General features: G+C 39.3%; 2 protein-coding genes across 7 annotated transcripts in view; one reads left to right on the forward strand and one right to left on the reverse strand.

The window, feature by feature from the left end:
- Window positions 1-18,429, reverse strand: part of ARSG (arylsulfatase G) — a 186,086-nt gene that overhangs the window by 118,769 nt on the left and 48,888 nt on the right. The window contains exons 1-2 of one of the 6 annotated variants that reach the window (XM_043963165.1): window positions 9,824-9,973; window positions 8,556-8,599 (exon numbers count right to left, since the gene is read on the reverse strand). The exons of 4 other annotated variants lie outside the window; for them this stretch is intronic. The gene's annotated coding sequence lies outside the window, so the exon portion shown is untranslated. Of the gene's footprint in view, window positions 1-8,555; window positions 8,600-9,823; window positions 9,978-18,429 lie in introns of those variants that run through there. One more of the 6 variants, XM_043963169.1, reaches the window with a different exon arrangement.
- The window catches only part of SLC16A6 (solute carrier family 16 member 6), a 49,057-nt gene continuing 40,926 nt past the window's right edge, over window positions 10,299-18,429 (forward strand). The window contains exon 1 of the mRNA XM_043963170.1: window positions 10,299-10,443. The gene's annotated coding sequence lies outside the window, so the exon portion shown is untranslated. The remainder of the gene's footprint in view (window positions 10,444-18,429) is intronic.

Consider the following 18,429-nt stretch of genomic DNA (forward strand, 5'->3'; position numbering starts at 1 on the left):
TAATATATGGATAATTCTGTACATGTATTATGTATAGATAAAAGTATGTAAATTCCTATCTATTCCCATTCAGTAATTGCCAGAGATCAATCATTTCTAATTTTTCTAAAGTTCTATTCAGATCCTTAACTTCTTTTTTGTTCATCTTTTGCTAAATATCTGAAAAAGGTACATTAAGGATCCCTACTATTGTAGTTTTACTATCTACTTCTCCTTTTAATTCAAATTTTCCTTTAAGCATTTAAAAGATGTTATTACATGCAAATACATATATATATTAAGTATTGATACTGATTTTTATCATGCTTTTAAGCATTATTCAACTTCCCTTATCTATTTTTATCTATCTATATTATACACTTATCGGAAATCATGATTGTTACACCTGATTTTTTAGTACAGCTGAAGCTTAATAGATTTTGTATTAACCCTTAATTCTAACTCCATGTGAATCTTTGTGTTTGAAGTGTTTCTTGTAAACAACATATTGTCAGTTTGTTTTCAAACCATTCTGCTATCGTCTTTTGTTTTGCAGGTTCATTGGTTCTATTCGTGTTCACAATTATGAGTGTTAATTGTGTATTTCTTGCTACCCTGTCTTCTTGTATTTTTTTATCTTTGAACCCACCTTCAAAAGAAAGTGGTAGAAAAGAGAAAATTTGCCTGACACTTCTAATCCTATAAGTAAAACAGTCTACTTTCTTTTTGTTGTAGCTCTTCTTTTCTCTTTACCTTACTCTAATCCCAGATTTTTATTCTTTCTTCCTTTCCTTTTAACTCTCCTTCATGTTTCTCTCCTTCCTCTTCAAATTCCTCTGGAATTTGTTTTGCTCATGACTATTCCCTTACCTATCCTGCTCTCCCTCTCTGACCACACTCTACTCTTCCCTTGTTCCTATCTCCTCCTATTCCTGTTTTGAGCTTAACATCATTCTGTATTAAAATCTTGGGGAGGGAGGTGCTTGGAAGAATGTAGTGTTCAGTCTTTATCTGACTCAGATGAAAGTGAGGTTCATGGGATTCCCATCTCCCTCCCCCCCCCCCACTCCTTCCTCCATTATACAATGATAATTTCATTCCCTTTCAAACTTCTGTGATTTTCACTTTTCTCTATGACACCTAAGGATATGAGGGTTCTGAGAAGATGTGGACAATAGTCAATAAACATTTATTAAGTACCCACTATGTGTCAGGCATTGTGCTAAGTGCTGGAGATACAAAGAAAAGCATAAAACAGTTTGTTCCTTCAAGGAGCTTACAATCTAATGAAGGAAGACAAACACATAAAAAGAAGTTGAAAAGTGGAGGTAGGGAAAAGGGAAGGAGGACCCCACACAGGGGTATGAACAAGTCCTGGGCCAGGGTGGGAAATGATCTAAGAAAAGAGATTCCCTGATTCCCCCTTAAAAAGTATAGGATTAGGAAGAAGCTCTTCCTTCAGGCAGGAACTATTTTGCTTTTCTCTTTGTATCCCTAGGGTCCAGCACAGTGCCTTGCAGATGCTTAATAAATCCTTGTTGATTAATTAAGGATAAAATGTACTTAGAAATTTCTTCATCAAGCTCCTTATGCAAGTGTAAGTTAAAAATTCAAAGTATTAATTCTGGTTCAGTGAAGTATATACTTACTAACCTAAACTCTGAGACTTTGGCTGAAAGGGAGTTAGGGGAGAAGTTGGGAGTATTCATAAACAACCTCCCTAATCTTCCCTGCCCCTCTTTGATATCAAGGGTATCAAAAACACTTTTCTCCAGATATAATTTTGACTAAAGACCAACCCCATTTCCTGAGTTTGGGGTGTTAACACATATATGTCCACACTCACAGAACTATAGGTTTTAAACCTTGAACAATTCAATGAACTTAGTCCAAGCTTAGGATCAACAGAGTTGGTAAACGTTTTATTCTTATTTGAAATCCAGTGTCAGACTTGCTTAACCATCAAACATCAAGAGTTTGAGGATTATAACTTTGATGGAAAGCAGGCAGGCCAACTGTGAACAAAGGAATTTATTTTCATGCAAATTTCCCTAAGCAGAAAAGAAAGAAGAGTTGTGCATAAACAGGCTACATAGAGCTTATTTCCCAGGAATGTGTATAAGAGTTTTAAAAGTTAACCATAATGGCTTGCTTCATTGTGATGAAGAACTATGAGGACACTTTGCCTACTTTCTGAGTTGTTGCAAACATAAAAGAGATTAGAAATAATTTCTTGATTTTTCTGGTTCTGTACTGAGATTCCAAAAGTTCTTTTGTTGTTGTTGTTGTTTAGTCATTTCAGTCGTGTCCGACTCTTCATGACCCCATTTGGGGTTTTCTTGGCAAAGATACTGGAGTGGTTTGCCATTTCCTTCTCCAGCTCATTTTTCAGATGAAGGATTGAGGCAAACAGGATGAAGTGACTTGCCCAGGGTCACACAGCTGGTAAGTGTCCCAGGCCTGATCTGAACTCACAAAAAATACTGTGCTCTATCCACTGCAAACTAAATAGTTAGGTGTTTCTCTTTCTTTTGGGCTGGTGGGGATGGAAGGGTGTTGATTAACTTTATAAAGCAATGAGTTTCCATGCTGCCCCCAATGGATTGAATAAGCAAGGCTAAGCTTTGCAGTACTTCAATTCAGACAAAAGTACATATACTAAATTTGAAATTAGCAATGGTGAGAGGGACCTTGGCTTTATAATTGTCTCAAGTACCCAAAAGTAGATAGATGATCTACTTTTCTCCTGGCTAAGCAACAAAGGAAGACAGACAGAGGTGGGTAGGGAAGAGATAAAATGTGCATGCCTAAAATGTGTCAATGTTTATGTTTCAAAAACATTTCTGAAAATTATCAATTGTTCTGGATTATCTGTGCCTATGTATTCTCTTGATAAATGAGAGTTAACAAAATATAAAGACAGAATCATGGATGATAATGAATTTGAAAAACCAGATTTAATTTGGGCCAAACCTGATAGAAAGGATTCAAATTTGCAGTGCCCAAGGCAACTGGTGTACTAAAACTCTGTAAGGAATATGGCGTATGTTGACTGTGACAACAAAATCATCAAGTTGGAAGGAAGCTGAAGATATCAGTTTTCCCTTACCTTTTTAGCTTTCTCTCAAATTACTTTTCTCCATGCACTCTGAGACTCACTCCATCTAAACTTGACTATTCTCTGTCCCAAGAACATACTCTGAGCTTTCTTTCCTTCCTTCTTCTACTAAACTAGAAGCCTTTTAAAGTCAGGAGCTGTCATCTACACTTTGTATCTTCCCCATGAAAGAAGATACTTAATAAATTTCTGGTGAATTGAATTGAATTGTTTCATTCCTGGCAGGAGTATACCTAAACCAAACCCAGTGGAAATGTAATCCAATATTTAAGAACATTGTTGTTAATACTCCTCTTGCAGAACTAACTCCTCTGTAGTCCATTTCTTTTTGTTCCATTATAGAATAGCTAACACTTAACATATACCTCACAATCATCATAGGGAATATAAAATAAGAGTATCATCATCTTCGGCTAAGGAAATAAAAACTCAAAGAAGTAGAGTAATTTGCCACACAGCTAGTAAGTGGTAATGTATCCCTGGTCTACTGAATCTGAGGTCCCTTGATTTGGAGCCATAAGACTTTAGTTAAAACCCTGGGTCTATACCACTTAATAGCTGTGTGACCTTGAACAAGTCACTTCACCATTCTGTGCCTCAGTTCCTTCACCTGTAAAATGAAAGGGTTGGACTAGACAATCTCTTAAGTTCCCTTCCAGGGATAAAATCCTATGATTCTATATTTCTAAATCCATTGCTCCTTCCTAGGTCATATTGCCTCTGTCTTCGATGCATAGAGAGAACATTATTTGATCATGGGGTCACAGAATTTGAGAGCTGAAAGGAAGCTTAGTATCTATCTAGTCAAAGCCACATAAAAGAGATCCCCATTATTACATATCCAACAAATGGTTATCCACCTTCTGCTTGAAGACCATCTTGGCTGCATTCCTCAGATATCTAATAAATCTAATAAATTCCTTTCATGAACTATGGCAGCCAGAACTGAACACAATACACAGAAGATCTGATGAGCTCAGAGTACAACAGGACAAATGATATTGCCTATTTTTGAAAGCTATTCTTAATGAAACCCAAGAAATTAAAAATTGACTTTTTTTTTTTTTTTTGCTTCTACATGCCCGGGGTTGACTCACATTGAGCTCCAAGATCTTTATCAGAACTGCTGACAAGCCATGTTTCCTCCACCTTAAACTTGTTTTTGTTTTTTTGTTTTTTCCATTTATCTCTACTGGATATCATCTTATTAAATCCAGCCCAATGCTCTAGACTGTTAAAAGTCCTTTTGGATCTTGACTGAGTGATCCAGCTTGGAAGTGCAAAACTCAAACAGAAATGAAGGCTACTAATCTGTATATAGGGAACCCTGTGAGACACATATGGACTTAGTTTTAAAATGTAATATTATTATATTTTATTATATGTGCATTTATCTTGTTAACTATTTCCTATATTTTTTATTCTGGTTTGCCCATACTGGTTAGTGTTGTGGTTAAGTGTCTGACACCTCTGACCCAGCTATCCTTCACAGCTTAGTGTCATCTACAAATCTAATAAACATCTATGCCTTTATCTAGGTCATTGATTAAAATGTTAAACAGCAAAGGGCCAAATACCAGTACCTGGAATGTTCAACTGGAGACTTCCAGCCAAGGTAACACTGAACCATTGACAATTGCTCTTTGAGTTCATTCCCATTCAACTAAGTCTGAATCCCTTTGTATGAGCATCTAATCCATCTCTATATATATCTTCTCAACAAAATATATACTACTACCACTACCAATAATATCATTTATATAGCACTTATTATGTGCCAAATTGTATAGTGCCAGTACAAGTATTATCTTATTTAATGCTCACAATGACCCTGCAAGTTAGGTGCTATTATTATTTCCATTTTCTCAGTTGAAGAAACTGACTTTCCCAGCTTCACATAATTAACAAGTGTCTGAGGCTGGATTTGAACTCATGTTTTCCTGGCTCCAGTCCTGGTACCCCATCCACTGTACCTCCTAGCTACATAGAGATACTTTATCAAAAGATTTGCTAAAATCTAATAAACTATACCTATACCCTCATCTACTAGTTTAGAAATCCTAGAAATGAAGATATCTAGCCACACCTGTTCTTGATGAAGCTATGTAAAGCATATAACTACAGCTTTCCTATCTAAAAGTTTTACATCCATCTCTTCATTCTTTCAAGAATTTTCCCAAGAATCAAAGTCAAGCTCACTGAGATTGTAGACTCTGTTCCTTCTTTTTTTGAAAATTGAGATATTTCTCTTTCTCCATTCTTTGTGGTACCTTCCCAGTTTTCCTTAATTTTTCAAATATTACTGAAAGCAGTTCAGTAATCACACCTGCCAATTCTCTCTGCATCCAAGGAGGTAGTACATTTGGGACAGGTGACTTGAATTCATCAAGGGCAATTAATTATCTTCTTACTATCTCCTTGCATATCTTGTTTATCAAGTCTTTGCAAGTCATCTTTGTCTTGTTATTTCTAATACAGAGGTCATCTTTGTCATCTTTAAATTTAATGACTTTTATCAGTCATTGATCAAAATGTTAAACATGTTATCCTTTGCAAAGAAAACAGAAACAAAATAGAATTGAGTAACTCTGCCCTTTTTTAGTTGTCAGTTAGCATCCTATTTGCCTGGGAGCAAAGGTTCTAAACTTTTTTTCTCCTATCATAGCTTTATTTATATTATAGCTTTTTAAAAGCACTGTTTGTTGTCCTTGGCTTTTATTTTCAATTTTACATTATCCTTAATAGTCCACCTATCACACCCTCAGACTTTGAATATCAATCCCCATTTTTAAGCCAAAAACAAAAAGAAGAATGTAATGTATATAGTCTTACTATGTGCTAGTCACCAAGCTAAGTGCCAGAGAAAGTGAGGCATCTGAATCTTCTATATAGAAGTACCTTGTTTGAATTCATACAACCAACTGGTGGTGGAAGTAACATTAACTGAAGTTTGTTTTCCAAGACAAGACTGTTTGTATAGTAATGGTTGGTTTATGTAGAATTAATTCTACCTAACAAAAATCTCTACTAACTGGTAGTTCTTTGCTTTTAAGAACAATGATAACCAATGTTCTTGATGCCTACATCTCTGTAAGACTCTAATCATCAAAGAAAGATTAAATAATACTCAGTATTGTTTTACAATATAAAAAAATTGTATATTATTACAAATGATATTCGGTTTAGGTATATTTTATTGTATATTTACTCAGATAGGTAAGTTAAAATGGTCATCAAAACAAATATTCTAGTGGATCTGTGATCTCATGGTGAGGATATCTGGGTAACAATGTAGGCCCAAGCCATCCAAATATGTTGGGTATCTTCATCCCATTTATGTTAGACTGTGTGCAAACCCAAAACAGTCTATTAGTGACATTACATTACATTCATTTAGAGACCAAACAGACATCCATTACACTCCCAAGCATTTTAACACTGGCTTCTGGGACCTAAAAGAAATTAAGGGGCAAGGAAAAAATTTAATTGAAATTTAATTTGCTTGCCTTTCTTCTCCACCCCTACCCCCCAACTCCAGATATACATCTTTAAGTTTTGAGCTCTCCACACATCGTAGCTATGACTCCTTAAGGATGAAGGCCTTTCTCTGGGCAGACAAGAAAGTCTAATCTGCAGAGACGTGAATTGTGTGACTAGGGCTGGTTTCCTTGGGGAAGATTTGAAGGATAACTTGCAGTATATGAGCTCTTTTCCACAGATATAAATCCCTGATAGGGTTAATTGGTGGTTAGAGGTGAGGAGGCATGTGGAAATGTTTTGCATGACACGTATAACTTATATTGAATTGCTCGAGTTCTTAAGGTAGGGTGGGGAGGGAGGGAAGAAGAGAATTTGGAACACAAAGTTTTAAAAATTGATGTTAAAATTTGTTTTTACATGTAATTTGGGAAAATAAAATTCTAAATAAAAATAAAGTTAGAGGTGAGGATACTGAAAAGCATCTAGCTGTTTATTAGTCATAGGCTCAAGTAAAACTACAACCAGGGTCGGGAACTGGAGCATTGTCCAGGGCCCCCAAAGTGAAATGGTGTCAACACTCTTTTACCAGGTACCATAGAATCTGACAGTTGGAAGAGACTCCAGTGTTCATCTAGTCCAAATCATAACTAAAAGGAATCCACACTATAACATACCTAGCAAACAGTTATCCAATGGTTATCTTGAAAGCCTCCAAGGATGAAACACCACCCCTCTCAAAACAGTCTATTTTGAACAATCCTAAGTATTATGAAACTTTTTTCCCCCTCCGCCACTCTACTTGTCTGCTCTACCTCCATAACAGCAGCACAGCCCTTCCAGGACAATTTTACCTGGAGACCAACTCAATTATTGGTGAGTCCCTACATAGAACTTCCTTATCCGGAGAAGGTAGCCCATTGCCCTATTCACTCCCCATTTTCTGACTCACTTTCTTCTCTGTTCCGCCACCAGATGAGTCTGCTTTATCCTCCACCTTGGCTGCCCGGTTCCCATGAGAGGATTTTCTTTCCCCAACCCCACCTTCCAGCTCCTTTTATGTTTTTTCTTCCCTTATTAGAATGTGAGCTCTTTCAGAATAGGGGTTTCCTTGTTTTCTTATCTTTATATCCCCAGCACCTTTCAAGGCTAAATTTGTCTTTTTGCAGCTTCTAACCATTGTTCCTGACTTTATCCTCTGGAGCCAAACAGAACAAGTAGAATACCTCTTCCAAATGATAGCTCTTCAAATATTTGAACACAGCTATCCAGTCAATCAAAACCATTTAAGTACATACCAGGCACTGTGCTAAGTGCTAGGGGTGTAAAGAAAGTCAAGAGGCAGTCCCCGTTGTCTTCTAGGAGCTCACAATCTAATGGGGGGAAGACAATATATAAAAAGAAACTGAAAAGGTGTAGAGGGAGAAGGGAATATGAAGATGCCCAGCCCCACTCCACTTCCCCCGTGTTCTCTTCTGCCGGCTAAAAACACCCAGTTCTCTCATTCTATCCTCACATGAAATAGACCCAAGGCCCTTAACCATCCCACTTGTCCAGCTCTGGAGGAGCTCCATTTCATCACTGTCCTTAATCTATGGCACCTAGGTCCAAACACAATGTTCCAGAAGAGGTCTAACAGTTTGGAGCACCTTCCTATTCCTGCAAGCTCTGCCTCTCACCAGACAGGATGTTATTTGCTTTGGGGGAGGGCTAATATATCATGGACAACTAGTATTGAGATTTCAATTCACTAGGATTCTCTCACCACCCAACCCCCCAGTCTTTTCCAGACCAACTGATGCCTAACTATATGTGTCCCATATTTGTACCTGTGGAAAGCTGGGGGTTTTTTTGGTACCCAAATGTAACTTTAAATTAATCTCTACTGAATATCATCTTACTAGATTCAGTCCAGTGTTCATTGATTCTTGTCATTCAGTGAAAAGTTGTTTTGTGCCTTTGGCAAATTTGATAAGCATACCTTTATCAAAGTCTTTGGTCGTCAGAGTACTTCACTGAGACTTCCTGCCCCGCAGACCAAAAAAAAAAAAATGCATGTTATATTTTGAATTTCTTGTATTATGCATTATTGTGTATTATTTATATAAACACATGTAATTGATATGAAGAAAAGTGTGCATACACACTTTGCTACTGGAAAACATGTTCCTTTACCATACTCTGTGACTGTGGGCTCCTCTGAGGTGGGGAGGGTGTGGGAAGGGGAAGGGTGGCTCAAAACCAAAGTAAAAGGTTTGAGATGGCCCTTTAGATCGGACATTCGTTCTTCCCTGGAAACTTTCTAGCCAAGGGTAAGCCACCCATCTCTCAGCTGGGAGGGGTTAGCACTGGGAACCGAGCTATGCTGACTCAGCCTTTGCGCATCCGGCTTCTCCCAGCCCTTCTAACGTAACGGTGGCTGCGGCAGGGCAGCTCCGGAGGCAAAGAAGGAACTGGATGCGCTCCCTTTGGGCAATCTGGGACCCTGTTCCTTGAAGCCAGGGTGGGGTAAGGGGCCCAGCGGGGATGTATAAGTGGATGAGAATGTGGAAAGGAAAGGAGTGGGAGACCAAAAGAACCTGGATTTTAAAAAGCCACAAGCGTCTCACACCCAAACTGGAAGGAACCTGTTTTTCAAAGGGCGGCTCCGAGTCACCGCAGCCGCTGCCACAACCACAGTCACAACCACCCGGAGCGCAGCGCAGGACCCTCGCCTCACGCGCTCTAAGCCTCAGCCCACCCCCAATTCCTGTTGGCACAGGCGTGCTTTAGTTCCACAAGCAGCCGTAGGAGGGGAAGGATGACTGGGACGAGAGAATCTAAGAGCTGGCTGCCAAGCCTAGTGCAAGGTCTACAACGCGTCTTTAAGCTGGGGAGGAAAGGGAGGTGGTCACAGGTTCATAATGGGAAGGTGGGAAGCCTGTCTCCATTTGCAGTCCGCTACCACGCTACTCATGCATTTCTACCCATGTTTTGGGCTAGTGATGACCAAAGGTGTAATTTATCCCCCGGCTTCCTAGGGCACGGAAGGAAAGGGCTTCCGCGAGGCTGGGGTAGACGCCGCGTCGCGGAGCCTAGGAATGGGGTGGGGATAGGTGGAAAGATGATGGGGGTGCGGAATCGGAATACGCAGTACACCCTGCGGGAGAGACAGAGCGAAGCGCCCCCCTCCCCTCCCCGCTAAACAGGGACTGGGGCTGCGGCTGCTGTCGCCGCGGCACAGCTGGATGAGGACAGCGACGCAGTTACCTTACACGACCCCAAGCGGGGATGAGGAACACGGGAGCCACCAAAGGGAGGGGGGCTGCAAATAGAGTGACAGGATTGACTGGGAGGGGGCGGGTGCGCCCCTGTTCCGGCGCGCTCCGGCTCCATGTGGGCCGGGCGCGCGCGCGCCGCTTCCACCTCCCTCCCTCCACACCCCGCGCACAGCCTCTTGCAGCACATGGTCGGCGGAGGCGCGCCCCCGAGGCCGGCAGAGACCGGCTGCAGCCGGTATCGGATAAGAGATAGGCATAGATGAGAGGGAGAGAGTCAGGAGGACGGACAAACGGACGAAAAGGGGAGAAAGGGGCATTGTTAGGGTGGGAGGGGGTAGGGTGTGGTCGGGGGTGTGTGTGAGTGTGTGTGAGCTCCAGTCGTCGGAGTGGGAGATAAGGAAATAGGCGGGCGCGAGGACAGGGGGAGGGGTGGGGAGGGGAGGGGAGGGGAGCGGGGACTCTCTGGGTTCTTTCCAGACCGGACAGGGTCTCCTGGGCTCCAAAGGGTTAACCCTTTTTTATGTCTCTGAGCTGCTTATAAAGAGCGGGAGGACAAGCCTCCGCCTTATTGAGAACCTTTTGGGGTTTATTCTCTTCTCTCCTAACTTGGTGAGTTTGCTTTATTATTTACGCGTTTCAAAGTTTGATTGTGTATTTATTTTATTGCAGGGGGGGAGGCGGGTAAATGGGGCTCACGGAGGAAAACACCTCAACATTTTGGAAAGGTTATGATGAAAATATTTCCCCCTTGGCAATTTAAAGAGATCAAATCCTCTCCCTGGTGCAGGGCAGAAAAGGATTTTAGCCTATCTCATACCTAATTTTTGTGGCTTTAAAAAAAATGTTTTTATTTTAAAATGGAGGCCTTGTCTTAAGTGCCCCCCATGTAAGGGGCTTAAGCCTCTGTGGGAGTTGCTGACGGCTGGTATTTAGCTCTGCCTGTGAGAGTTCTGCATGAAGTTCCCTGAACGTCATCAGAATCTGAATGTCAGAGGCACCTTACATTGACTTCGCACTGCACACAAGCTAGGGCGCAGACCCATGCTGTCCCAAGAAAGTAAGGTTATGCTTCAAGGCCAGTTACTTTGTGATGCTTGGCTTTTTCGGTCGGGCTGAGTTTTCCCAGTAGACTCCATCCAAACCATCATGGTTTAATTGTCAAAGTTGTAGCACTCTGTTACTGCCGGCTCCCCCTCCCATCTTAAACTGTTTCTCCCCTGCACGTAACCCGAAGCCAGCCACTCCTGTAGCCGGCAAGTGTCACAGCTGTTTTGCAAAGGAGGATGGCTTTTTAAAGGAAATGGGTTATTTCCTTATGTTCAACAAAGAAGAAATAAAAAATGACATAGGTGGCTAGCAACATTGGATGTACATTTTAGTGAGAAACCAGCCTTGGAAACAACTACTTGGCATCATTAGGTCCTCCACCTGAAATTCCTGTAGCTGCAAAGTTTAAAATTTAAAGCCAGCAATGTATAGTCGAATCTGTTTCTACACTGAGAGTAGAAAAGATATTACAGAAAGTGTGTGGTTCTCCCCCCGCCCCCCCCCCCCAAAAAAAAAAACCCTAGAGTCTGTAGCCACAGACTTTTTGGTAAAATTTTTAGAGCTAAACCACCTTGGGGTAGAAAGCACTGCAATATGACTTTTTAGTCAGTGATACATCTTTCATGGCCAATGTAGAAATAGTTCTGAGGTTCCTTTCACTTAAGACTTTCCAACATAGAGACATACTGTATGTAAATAAACAGTGCAACCAAGTGGAAAAGCAAGTTCTAATGTCTTAATGACTGCCACTAACCGCAGAGTTTTATTTCTGCGGTTTTCAAACGAGGAGTTTCCTCAATGGAAATCCTTCCAGGGAGAACACGGAGAACAGGATTAAATTCTTGGATCGGGCTGCAACATCATGGTCTAGTAAATTGGAGAAAGAGTTCTATCATAGTTCAGTCTACTAATGCAGCATTTCTGGAAAGGCTTGGGATTTTTTACTGTACAGTTTGGACTTTTTGTACAAGTGGACTTTATGTAAGTACAGACTAATTTTTGACAACTATGGACTGGAGCAACTTATTGAAAGCTGTTCTCCAGGGTTACACCTTTAAGAAGAATGGAAATACATGACACATTTGCTTGAGTGGCAGCTATATCAGTTGCTGTTAAGCACTTCCCTGTGTGTCCTTTTGAAACTGTTCTGAAGATAAAGCTGCTAATATGGAATAATCAATGTTGTGCCTTTTTAATGCTTACACGTTGAATGTCATACCAAGCAATAACTATTGCAGTAAAACTCAATGTTTTAACATATTTTTAAGCCCCAGCAGAATGGTCAGTTATTTCAAGTATATTCAGTATGAACAATTCTTAAATTTATCATTAGATTTTTTATTCCCTCAAGAAGGAATTAAAAGTTTGTATTAAATTATTGCTTCCCTGCATCTTTTTGAAGAATACTAGTTTAAAAGTGAGATTCTTGTTGTTACTCTTATTTTATACCCAGGGGAATATTAGCTCTGGAAAGGATCATAAGAAATTGTTTAGTTCAGCCCCCTCCTTTTATTCAAAGAGAAACTCGAGGCCACTAACTAGGTCACAAATTGATAGAGATCAATTTGAGTTATTTCGTGCAACACTGTAGACACTTTATATTTGCTTATCTGCATACATGTTGTATCTGCCCCAATGGAAAGTAAGCCCCTTTAAGGACTACAGCTCTTAAAGTCTTTGTATCTCTTGGGACTAACAGAGCATTTAATAATTATTTGTTGAATTAAACTAAAATAAAGAAAATAAATTCTGAAAGGTAAAGTAATTTTCATAACAAATGTCAGAGAAGATGCTAGATTGTTAGAGCTAAAAGGGACTTTAGAGATTATTTCTAGTCCAAACCTTCATTTTATTTTATTTAATTGGGGGGGGGGAGGGTCGGTGAGGCAATTGGGGTTAAGTGACTTGCACAGGGACACATAGCTAGTAAGTGTTAAGTGTCTGAGGCCAAATTTGAACTCAGGTCCTCCTGATGCCAGGGACTGGTGCTCTATCCACTGTGCCACCTAGCTGCCCCCAAACCTTCATTTTATGAGGGGAAATTGAGGCCCATGAAAGTGGCTTATTCAATCACAAAGTGAATTACTTGCCTCCTTAGAATTCAAACCTACTGAAGCCAATGCTCATAAGACAGTACCATGCTATATTAATACTACTACTAATAGCTGAGATTTGTATAGCACTTTAAGGTTTTCCAAGCACTTATCTCTTAACTACTCTGAGATAGGTAGGACAAATAATTGCTATTCAGTTTTGAAGAAACTGGCTATGAAGGATTAATTTGCACATGGTCACATAGAAGGTTAAGTGTTTGAGGTGGAATTTGAATCCAGATCTAAGATGAGTTTCTTTTCCCTAGTACTGGCATACTGTACAAACACCAAAACTGGCCCTAATTGTTACTCAGTTCTGTGTTTTGTTAAAAATGACAGTATAAAATACTTGGGAATATACTTGCCTAAACAGACCCAGGAACTATATGAGCAAAATTATTTTTTAAAAAACTTTATACAAATAAAATCAGATTTAAATAACTGGAGAACTATTAATTGTTCATGGGTAAGCAGGGCCAATATAATAAAAATGACTATTTGACCTAAACTAATTAATATATTCAATACCATCTCAATTAACAAAAAAAATTATACTGAATTAGAAAAAACAATAATAAAATTAATTTGGAAGAACAAAAGGTCAAGAATATCAAAGGAAGAAATGAAAAAAAGATGTCAAGGAGGAAGGTTTAGCAGTACCAAATCTTAAACTATATTATTATAAGGCAGTAATTATCAAAACTATCTGGTCCTGGCTAAGAAACAGAAAGGTAGATCAGTAGAACAGAGTAGACATATAATTCACAACAACAAATAAATGTAGTGACCTTGTATTTAACAAGTGTAAAGGCCTAAGTTTGGGGGGTATGAATTCATTATTTGGTAAAATTTGTTGGGAAAATTGGAAAGCAGTCTGGCAGAAATTGGGTACAGACCAATATCTTACACCATTTACCTAAGATCAGATCAAAATGGATAATGACAGATATAAAGAGAGCTATTATAAGAAAATGTGAAGAACATGAAATATAGTGTCTATCAGACTTGTGGATAGGTGAATAATTTATGAATAAACAAGAGAGCAACATGAGGTGTAAAATGGATAATTTTGATTACATTAAATTAAAAATGACCTAGGGAAGGGATCCTTAACGTGTGTATATGTGTGTGTGTGTCTGGGTCCTAGACACATTGCAATTCTAATAATAATTAGTACTTAGGTAGTACTTTGTTTTACATATGTTATCCCATTTCATCCTTAAAACAACCCTGGGAGGTAGGTGCTACTGTTATCCAGATTTAATTGATTTAGAGACCAAAACTAAGAAAGGTTAAATGACTTGCCCAGGAGCACAATGCTATTAAAGTGTCTGAAATGGATTTTGAACTAAGGTCTTCCACCATCCAAATCCAGCACTCTCTCCACAGCTAATTCTGGTGAATCCAATGGTACCCTTTTCTTAGAGTAATGTTTTAAATGCATATAACAAAATGCACAGGATTACAAAGGAAACCAATTATACTGAAATAATAATCTATCTAAGCAAGTTGACTCCAGGTTAAAAGAACTTTGTCTATAGGTGGTGCCTATTATGGATGATTTTTTTTAAAATGTAGAGACATTGGGGAAATACCATCTTTTCCATCCTTATGTACCAAAATTATGTACCAAAATTCTCACAAGTAACTACATAGAAATTATTCCAAGGAACCAGACTGCTATTTGCTGTTACTAGTAACGCTATCGTCCTTTTTTCCATTGGTAATTGAACATAATAGAGCATGAGTGCATCAGAAGGTTATAAACATAAACATTTGGGGGAGAGAGAGGAGACTTTGCTCTTATGTAATCTCAGTTAAATAAAAAACAACTAACTTGTTCAAAGCATGGCAGTTTTCCTTCAAAGATCTGAAACTGCAAAATGATAAACAATAATAGGTGAGGTAGTTCATCCTCAGTAGAGTACATTATTTGATGTGAATATTGATTCCTCAACTCTGTGTGTCTTCAAGCAGAGGATGAATGACTTCTTGGCAGGTATGTTTTAGAGGATATTCTTGTTCAGGTACTGCTTGCACCAAATTTTTTTTTTGGAGGGGGGCAGAGCAGTGAGGGTTAAGTGATTTGCCCAGCTAGTAAGTATGAAGTGTCTGAGGCCAAATTTGAACTCAGGTCCTCCTGAATCCAGGGCCACTGCTTTATCCACTGCACCACCTAGCTGCCCCCTGAATTACTTTTGAGGTCCCTTCCAGCTCTAATATTTTCTTTTTTTTTTTTTTAAGTGAGGCAATTGGGGTTAAGTGACTTGCCCAGGGTCACACAGCTAGTGAGTGTTAAGTGTCTGAGGCCGAATTTGAATTCAGGTACTCCTGACTCCAGGGCTGGTGCTCTGTCCACTATGCCACCTAGCTGCCCCAGCTCTAATATTTTCTAATAAGGAGTAGGGCAGGCAATAAGAATTTATATAGTTTCTACTATGTGGCATGCACTGTGCTAAACACTTTTTTTGTTTTTAGTGAGGCAATTTGGGATTAAGTGACTTGCCCAGGGTCACACAGCTATTAAGTGTTAAGTGTCTGAGGCCAGATTTGAACTCAGGTACTCCTGACTCCAGGGCCGGTGCTCTATCCACTGCACCACCTAGCTGCCCCTGTGCTTAACACTTTAAAAATATTATCTCATTTAATCCTGACAACAGCCCTGGAAGGAAGATGCCGTTTTTATTCCCATGTTAAGGTTGAGGAAACAGAGGTTAAATGACTTGTCCAGGATCATCACATAGCTAGTAAATGTCTAAGGCAAGATTTAAATTCAGGTTTTCCTGACCTGGCTTGCCCCTAGGGATTAATGATCTAGGTGTTCAGAGTATATAGTTAGCAGAAAGAAAAAGAAACCTAAAGCTAAATGCCATTTATTAAATCATACACAATTCTAAGATCTACAGCAACTGTCCATAAAATTTTTGGATTTAGGTTTAAGAATTCATCTACATGTACTTTATACATTCTTCTGTGCTTGGTGATTTAATCTCTGACAGGTCAACAGGTTTGGGCAGCCCCCTACTTTCAACAACTATCTGGGCTAGTTCATTTTGTAAATTCATGGTGCTTATTTATAATAGCTCACATTTTATAGGCTTTTAAGGTTTACAAAGTGCTTTTCTCCGAATAATCCTATGACGTAAGCAGTATAAGTAACAGCCCTGTTTGGGGGTGAGGAAATTGAAATTCAGATAAGTGAAATGACTTCTCCAGGCACACAACAAGTAAATAGCAGATCCTGGAACTGGAACCTTGACTCCACAACCAATGCTTTTTCTAGGACATTATGCTGGAAGAGACCTAGGTATCACCTATTTCAATCTACTTTTTATAAATGAAGATTCTAAAGGCCAGGGAGATGAAATGATCTGGTAAAAAACCTAAGACAGTAGTTCCCTGACACACGGAGCAGTGTTTTTTCTATCATACCACACCACGATGACTAGAATTAGAGCTCAAAGGGAACTAGAATCATTTAATCCAGACCCCTCACTTTACAGATGAAGAAACTGATACCTAGAGAGAGGAGGTGAATTGCCTGTTAGCAAGTTAAAGAGCCAAAAGGCAAACCTAAGGTCTTGGTTTCCCAAGTCAGTATTAGAGGGTTTGTTCACTGAATAAGATCAGCATCACAAAAAGGGTCCCTTTCATGACTACAGATTACATCGGTACCTCTAGTCAATGTGGATAGACTCTGAATTATAAAGAAGCAGAAACTTCTGGAACAAAAATTTGTGTCTAATGATTTGAATGTGGAAGAATCATCTCCACTAGAAGGGCCAATTAGTATTCTGCTTTAAACATACTTGAATTGAATGTAAAGGACCTTGTACTTCACACAGTCATGATTTCAGTTTAAAGAGATATGATCTTTCTGTAGAATCTTAACTAGTTTTGTAGTAACGTTTGCATTTCTCTTGATTATAATAATAATAGTTAGCAATAATATAGTGCTAACAATAATATGGTTAACTAGCATTTATTAAGCAACTAGTATGTGTCAGGCTCTGTTTTAAACTTGGGGGATACAAAGAAAGGCAAAAACAATCTGCTTTCAAGGAGGTGAATGTAGGGGGAAGGGAAGTAAACTGTAAGAAAACTAGAAAGGTAGGAGGGAACCGAGTTATAAAGGGCTTTCAAAGGCAAAGAGGATTTTATATTTGATGTTGGAGGCAACAGAGAACTACTAGAGCTGACTTAGGGAGAGGGAGAGGTTTATGATCAGACTTGTGTTTTAGGAAGATTAATTTGACGGCTGAGTGAAAGAAGGATTCTAGTGGGGAGACATTTGAGCCAAGAACCTCAATCAGCAGGCTATTGCAGAAGGCCTAGAGTGAGGCAGGAGGGCTTAAACCAGAGTGGTGGCACTGTCAGAGGAGAGATGGCTTAGGTAGAAATAACAGGAAATGACAACTGATTGGTTATGGGGGGTTTTATCAAGAGTAAGGAGTGGAGGATGACACCTGGATTGTGAGCCTAAGAGACTGGGAAGTTGAAGTTGTATTTGATAGTAATAGGGAAGTTATGAAGAGGAAAGGATTGGGAGTTGTGGGGACTCAGGAGAAATTCAGTTTGAACATGTTGAGTTCACAAAATGATTGGTTACTCTGTTATCCTCACAGAAATCTTATGAATTCTACGTGGTATTGTCCTTAATTTGCAGATGAAGAAACTGAGGCTTAGGAAGATTAAGGAACTGACAAACATAATTGACTAAGAACTGACTGATTTTCACCTATTCTCCATTCCCAGGCCAATGAATTGCCTAGAGATTCCCAAGCTTTCTTTATATACTTCTGCTTGTTATATAGAACAGCTTACCTAGTGAAATTGTGAGAAACTTATCTTCCCAAGTTCAGTCTCATAGCTCTCTGTTCTGTTATCCCATATAAACCCTGTCCCCTGTCCCCAGTCCCCATCTTAGGGTATTCTTAGCACTTGCTAGTTATAACTCCTCTGCCCCGATTAAAGACCTTAGTTCTGTTATATTAATTTTCAGATTAACAGAAATCAGTGGTTACCCAACTAGTGAGTGTCAGAGGTTATGTTCAAACCCAGGTCTCTCCTGACTATAAGTCTGGTGTACCATACTACCTAATGACCCATTATACTGCAAGTTGCTGTAGGATACTTCCCTAATTTAAGTTTTTTTCTAATTCAAGTTACAGTTCTGTAATTTTAGGTGACACATCAGCTGTGGGGAAACAGTTAAATAGTTGACTGACTGGTACAGAAACCTCCTTGGTCTTCAAGAGCACCAAGCCATTACCTACTTTTTGTTTTTATTTATTTAGAATTTTATTTTCCCAAATTACACATGTAAAAACAAAATTTCTTCCTCCCTCCCTCCCTGCCACCCTTAAGAACTCAAGCAATTCAATATAAGTTATACATGTGTAGTCATATAAAACATTTCCATGTTAGCCAGATTGTGAAAGAAAACAGACAAAAA

The sequence above is a fragment of the Dromiciops gliroides genome, chromosome 4 (genome assembly GCF_019393635.1).
Source record: "Dromiciops gliroides isolate mDroGli1 chromosome 4, mDroGli1.pri, whole genome shotgun sequence".
Classification (NCBI taxonomy): domain Eukaryota; kingdom Metazoa; phylum Chordata; class Mammalia; order Microbiotheria; family Microbiotheriidae; genus Dromiciops; species Dromiciops gliroides.